The sequence below is a fragment of the Oryctolagus cuniculus genome, chromosome 4 (genome assembly GCF_964237555.1).
Source record: "Oryctolagus cuniculus chromosome 4, mOryCun1.1, whole genome shotgun sequence".
NCBI lineage: Eukaryota > Metazoa > Chordata > Mammalia > Lagomorpha > Leporidae > Oryctolagus > Oryctolagus cuniculus.
This window is the reverse complement of record NC_091435.1, coordinates 143132194-143139276: the sequence shown is the minus strand read 5'-3', so window position 1 is coordinate 143139276 and position 7083 is coordinate 143132194. Positions and strand designations below refer to the sequence as shown.

General features: G+C 52.6%; 1 pseudogene; it reads right to left on the bottom strand.

Annotated features, from left to right (window-relative positions):
• Window positions 1–633: 633 nt before the first annotated feature.
• Window positions 634–5550, bottom strand: LOC138849534 (uncharacterized; annotated as a pseudogene).
• Window positions 5551–7083: the final 1533 nt, after the last annotated feature.

Below are 7083 nucleotides of genomic sequence, written 5' to 3'. Positions count from 1 at the left end.
GCTGCTCCCATCTGTGAACCATGTTACCTCCGGGTTAGATAGCGGCTGGTCTGTCAGAACTCGGCGGATACTGGCTTCCTCGGCCAGGATGTCCTGGCAAGTGAGCCGTGTCCAAGTCAATTGTCCCGATATTCCCTCCTCGGGATCCAGCCACTCGAGGGCAAACAATGGTTGACTGTCCTCATGTAATCGCAAACAAAGAAAGCATCTTTTAAATCCAACACAGAGTACCAGGTATGCTCAGGGCTGAGGGTGCTCAGCAAGCTGTAGGGGTTAGGCACAGTAGGGTGGATGTCCTGAACCCTGCCGTTTACTTCCCCTAAGTCCTGTACTGGGCAATAATCTTGTGTCCCAGGGTTTTCCACTGGCAGCAATGGCGTATTCCAAGCCGAATGACAGGGCTTTAGGACTCCTAGGGAAAGTAGTCTTTTTATGTGAGGCCAAATTCTCTCTCTGGCTTCTCTGCTCATAGGGTCTAACCCATATAGGGATGGTGCTGGTTTTTAAGGTGACCACTACTAGGGGCTGACAAGTAGCTAGCCCCAATCCTGCCATTTCCGCCCAGAAATCGGGATAATTGGCAAGCCAAGATTGGATTTCTGATTCCTGCATCTCCTCTAATTTTTCGTGGAGTCAATCTTCGTCTTCCACTGACATAGACAGTGTGGTGGCCACTGGGGTGTCTACCATGGGGTTTAGGAACTCCACCCGTGGTCCAGTAGGCTCGAAAGTTATTCAAGCCTTTAATTTGGTAAGCGGATCTCTTCCCATCAAAGGGGCTGGGAAGTCAGGAATTACCAGAAAGAGTGTTGCACTTTACCCTTTCCCAGGTCCATAGTCCGTTTTGTAGTCCATGCTCGGTACCAGCTGCTGTTGGCTCCCCTTAAAGATTTTTCGCTGGCTAAGGGACCCAACGGGGCCTGCAGGGTGGAATAAACTGCTCCAGTGTCTATTTCAACACTGATAGGAGTCCCCTCCACGTTATTATTTACCCTGAGCTCGGGGAGGGGATCCAAACCCCGTCGCCCCTAATCTTCCTCTTCCAGAGCAAGGAGCTGAGTGGTCTTCCTTTTGGGGCACTCATTGGCCCAGTGTTCCTTGTCTTTGCAGTAGGCACATCGATCTGGGTCCAGGGGCGGACGACGCCATGGGCCCAGGTTGTTTTCCTTTCTATCTTCCTTGCCATGAGCTCCTGTCTTACCTACTACTGTGGCCAGGATTTCAGTTAACTCTTGGTTTCATTTTTTATCCCTTATGTTTTCCTGTTCCTCCCTTTCCTTTTCTTTTCTCTGTTCCTTTTCCTCCTCCATCTCCCTCTTATGGAACACCTTGTCTGCCTCCTTAACCAGGTCTCGCAGGGTCAAGTCCTGTAGCTCCTCCAAACGCTGTAGTTTATGGCGTATGTCTGGGGCTGACCGACCGATGAAGGCCATAGTCACTGACACCTGCTGCTCCTCAGACTGAGGATCAAAGGGTGTGTATCTCTGGTAGGCTTCCATTAGTCTTTCTAAAAAGACTGAGGGAGATTCAGAGGGTCCCTGTACTACTTCCCTTACCTTAGCCAAATTAATGAGCCTTCGAGCCACTGCACGGAGACCCGCCACTAGAGACTGGCGATAGGTAGACAGATGCTCCCTACCTTCATGTGTATTAGGGTCCCAGTTAGGTCAGCACAAGGGAAACAAGTCATCAATTATGTTCTGGAGCTGGGTCGGTCGCCCGTCCTATCCAGGAACATTCTTTCGGGCTTCCAGGAGTATCCAATCCCTCTCCTCGGTGGTAAAGAGGGTGCTCAGTAATCGCCGACAGTCATCCCAAGTCGGTTGGTGGGAAAACATCAGCGACTCGACAAGACCTGTGAGGCACAAAGGATTTTCAGAGAAAGGGGGATTATTTTTTCAAGTTATAGAGATCAGAGGATGAGAACGGCCAATACTGTAATGCCTGCATCTCCTCCCCCGGCCATCATCCACCACAGGCCCGTATGGTTGGAGAGGGAGGGTCACAGCCACCTCTTGAGAGCTCTGTGCCCTCTGGCTTCGGGTCCCCTGGGCAGAACCTCCCTCTGGGGGTGACAAGGGTGGGGAGGAGGGGGAGGCAGACAGGGAAACAGAAAATGGGGGTGAGTCCGGGGAGGGTACAGATGAGGCTGGGAAGGGTAGGGGAGCATTTAAAGGTACAGGGTGTGAGGGTTGAGGGGTGGAAGGATAAGGAGGAGGGGAATCAAAGACAATCAGATCCACCTGGGATTCAGGCAAAAACAGGTGGTGCCGGTGACAGGGAGGAGGTCTTCACGGGAAGCACAATAGTCGACATCTGAGCCTGAGAATTAGGGGTGGGCAGTAGGAAAGGTCTTATCCAGTCAGGTGGAATTTCACAGAGGTCCTCCCAAACCATTATGTAGGATTGTTGGTCCCGGTAGCCATGACAGCCAGGCTGAAAAATGGCCTCTTTCACTCGGCGGATGAGTGGCAAATGGAATGAGCCCTCCGGAGGCCAATCCAAGGGCTGGCCATTCAGAAGCACAGAAAGACTGCCATTTAGAATACAAGGTACACAAACAGGGAGACAATGACAAAGATCAACACACAATGACCAATTAGAGTGTCCGAAAAAACCCTAAAATAACACACTGGCCATACTGATTGTGCTGGCAATACAGATGCAGACTCAACATCTACCCGACAGGAAGCCCCTGGGTGTCCCCAGTCTTCCTTCCCTCCTGGGGCGTCCCCCAGGGCCATAGCCTGTGGCCCCTGGGCACATCTGCCGGCCACAGTCAGGGAGGGCTCATGCACCTGCCCCGAGAGCTACTACTACACCAGCGCAATAACCAGAAAACTTGTACAGACCTAGAGCATTCACAGACTACCAGAATAACAACACAACATAGAATAACAAGAATAGGCACCTTTACTTACTCTGAGAGATATCCGTTGGAGGCGTCCACAGGCAGCAGACCAAGTCTCGGTGGGACCTCCAAATGTTAGGGTCGAGAAGCTTCTGCCGCCCAAGGAATGACTCCAAGAGACACTCTTATGCAATCAGCAAGGGGTTTATTGACCCAGCATGCTGGGGCTCTCCGAACACGCAGGAACACAGCAGCCCCGAGAAGTCCAGGGTCAGGGTTGACCCAGCATGCTGCAGCTCTCTGAACACGCAGGAACACAGCAGCCCCGAGAAGTCCAGGGTCAGGGTTTTTATAGGGTTTTCAGAGACTAGCAAATCACCTCACACCGTGGGAAGCTCATTAGCAAATCAACTCACACCAAGGGAAACTCAAAGCACGTGCAGGGAGTTCCTAGAATTGATTGATGCATTAACGGCGGGTGAGGCAAGGGTTACACAGCTTCGGCCCCTTATCCTCACACAGGTGCAGCTGTAAGGATAAGGAACCGAAACTATACAACCCCCACCCCACAGGGTTTTCAGCTTTGGGGAAGGAGGTTTGGGCCTGCAATTTTCTAGCTCAATTCTTCAATAGGGGGTACTATTATCTCCATTTCACAAGGAAGGAATAGACACCTAGCAGTTTCTACACCATGAACAGAGCAAGATATAAGTGTAGGCAGCCATGGCTTACAGATCTCACTAACACATTGCGGTACATCGTTAGGAGGCTGACTCCAATCACTGTGGTGGAGGAAGGTTTGGAACTCTCCTACACTAACAGGCTCCCAAGTGCTGTCTGTTAAGTGGTTACAACTGTGCCCAGTGCCCATTCTTTTTTTTCTCAAAACAGGAAACGAAGAACCAGAATGGAAATCTGTGGTCAAATTTGTCATAAAACAAAACAAACTCCATGGGAGTGGGCATGTGGTGCCGAATAAGCAGAATGATTCTATAGATGAAAACACTCTTGGTTGAGACTGTGCCTGTCAAAGTGACCATTCCAGAAAAAAATCAAATCCAGACAATTATCTGACCATCCCAGGTCGGGGTGGCTGGGCAAGGTTCCCCCCACATGGCTATATTCCTCCACTTTTCTGCCTTAGATGTTATCTAAGATGCTTTTTTTTTTTTTGCAAACATTTTGTTCTCGATTTTAACTTCAGTTCAGGCCCCAGCAAAACAAAGGTGGGCGTGTACCCTGTAAACGGAATATGTGAACTCGCGCCTTTTCTAGAAGCTTCGCTTTGGAAATTTCAGCCAAGTTTAAATGATATGTTTCAGAAAGGCAAGGTGGTAACCACAGAGGCAGATAGGAGAAGAGAGTTTGTAACAGAATGTTGACCCAGGCTCAATGCTCAAGCCCCCACACTAACAGAACTGCTACCTCAACAGAAGCAAAGAGGCATGCTGGCCAGAGAGCCACCTCCTCCTGCTGCCAAGCTCTAAGCAAACCGTCCTTGCAGAATGTGCCTCTTACAGCCCCATCTGGGAGGGAGGGAGGGAGAGGGAGATCATCTATCCACTGATTCACTCCCCTGATGGCTGCAACGTCCAGGACTGAGCCAGTCCAAAGCCACGAGCTTCTTCCCGGTCTTCCATGTAGGTGGCAGTCACCCAAGCACTTGGGCCGTCTTCTGCTGCTTTTCCCAGGCCATTAGCAGGGAGCTGGATCTGAAGCGAGCACCCGGGAACACAAAGCGGCACCCATATGGAATGCCAGCACCGCAGGCGGTGGTTTAACCCACTACACCACAAAGCCGGCCCCTGGATTTCATTTTTAATGAATCATTTGGATATAAAATGCAGCAGCAAGTGTTTGAAGTTATTTTTTTAATTTATGTTTGTTTATTTGAAAGGCAGAGAGACAGAGATCTGCAGCAAATGTGTGCAACAGGCAATGCTGGACCAGGCCAAGGAGAGTGGCTAAGAACTCAGCCTGGGTCTCCCACATGACGGGCAGGGAGCTAGGCATCTGAGTCACCATTGCTGCCTCCCAGGGGACACTGGCAGGAAGATGGAACAAGGAGCAGCACTGGGATTTGAACCCAGGCACTACAATATGGGTGTGGGTGTCTCAGCCCAGGTCTCCGATGACACACTACACCCTGACCACCTGTTAGGGGCTTAGCTTAACAAACAGGATCAGTTGGTTATCACACTGACAGGGAAATATCATTTTAAGTGTCACAATGACTATGCAGCGCAGCTGTTTGGCCTAGTGTTAGGCCAAACAGTCCTTGCAGAATGTGCAAGTCCATTCCCAACTCTGCACCGGACTGCGACTTCGTGCTAATGAGAACGCTGGGAGGCAGCAGGGCTGGGCCTTACGACTGGGTTCTTGCCACCCTGTGGAGCCCTGGCTCCCCCCAACCCCACCCAACTACAGCAGGGGGTATTTCAGGCATTTGGAGAATGAACCAGCAGATGGAAGCTCTAGCTCCTACATAAGATTTTTTAAATGAAATATATATATTTTTAAATTATGCCTTCCAGTGGCACATGAATTTTTAAAAATGGCTCTTTGGGGGCCAGCGTTGTGATGTGGCAGGGGAAGCCTCCTCCTGCAGCACCGCATCCCACATGGGCGCCGGCTCCAGCGTTGTACCTGAGCGAGTGCTCGCTCCCTGAAGAACTCTCGACCCCCAAGCTCAAAACCATAGGGTTTATAAAGGCAAAAACCGCAAGGAGGGGAGGGAGGAATACATGGCTGCTAGCATCAAGCTGACCTAAGGCCTATGTGAAACCAGTATCAATTGCAATCCTAACATTAATCCAGGTGCAGCCTGTCTATTAAGCTTGAGCGATCCTGCTAGGGAGTTTCTGTGCTCTGCCAAGTGGGATGCAGCACACTGTTATCGTCCAAGTTTTAGATCAAAGTTTCAGAACAGAATCTCATGATGGGAGGGGTTGCTTTCTCAAGATGGAGTTCCTACTGTCAAGGTGTTAGTCCACCTCCTAACGACCTGGGAAAAGCAGGGATGGCCTAAGTGCTTGGACCCCTGCCGCCCCTGTGGGAGACCTAGCCTAATCTCCTGGCTTCTGGCTTTGGCCTGGCCAAGCCCTGGCTCGTTGTGGCCGTTTGGGGAGTGAACCAGCCAATGGAAGATCCACTCTCCCTCCCCTTCTCTCCCTATGTATCTGCTTTTTCAAATAAACAAACAATCTCTTTTTAAAAGTTCTATTTTTAAAAATGCCCTTTTCTCCTCCCAAAGAAAGGTGCATTCAAAAGTTGCACACGGTGAATCCTTTAGGAATTACTCTGTGCAAGTCTTCGATTTATCTTCAAAAGGAACAACTGAGACTGGAGGCTAGCAAACCGGCCCTGCGAATTTTCTCAGGAAGCCACGTTTGACCCTCCCGCCTCAGTCTATTTCATGATCAGCTATTTCATGAGGTGCCGGTTAGCAGCTCCGGCCTGGCCGCTTCTGCGAGGCTCATGTCCAGGCTGCGGCTGGCCCTGCGCCTCCTTGCTGGACGGGGCCTGCACGACCCCAGCACAGACTCCCTTGGCGTCTCTGAGTGGAATACTGGACGCCCCGGTGATACGCTGGAGACACCACACGGCGGTTAGCAAGGGAAGAGCCAGGTGCAGACACTGTGGAGCCCGCACCCGGGCCAGGGATACTCGGCTGGGGTGGGGGTGGGGGCACTGGAAGCACAGCAGGTACGCTGCACCCCAGGGCCTTTCGTCCCGGGACACCCCACGTGCCTCTAAGTGCCCTCCCAGCTCTCCCGCCCGGCCCTGTGAAACCACCCTGGTACATTCCGCCCGTCCCGCCACCAGGGCCACGGCCTCCAAATCGCGCCTGCCCCTTCCCCTTCCCTGCGCCCAGCGCTCCCAGATGGCGGCGAGCGGCGCGCTGGACGGATGCTGGGGACGGAGCAGCCCCCGCTCAGCCACAGGGCTGTACGGAAGACTGCAGCAGAAGCGCCCCAGCCGCTGTCCCGGGCTGGCGGGTAGCGCTCCAGGCCCTAGAGCCCGGCCCCTCAGGCGCTCCCGACTGGCTGGAGGCGGCCACGGCCCTCCCTGGGAGGCAGGTGCAAACGGGACCCTAGAGGCAGCAGCGCCCGGGCCCTGCTGCTAGCGTTGTTCCTGGGGCGGAGATGGGGGCAGAAACTCCATCTCCCGCGGCGCGCGGAGACTGAGCGCCCCCGAACCTGACCATGTCAGCTCCACGCCTCCATGTCTTC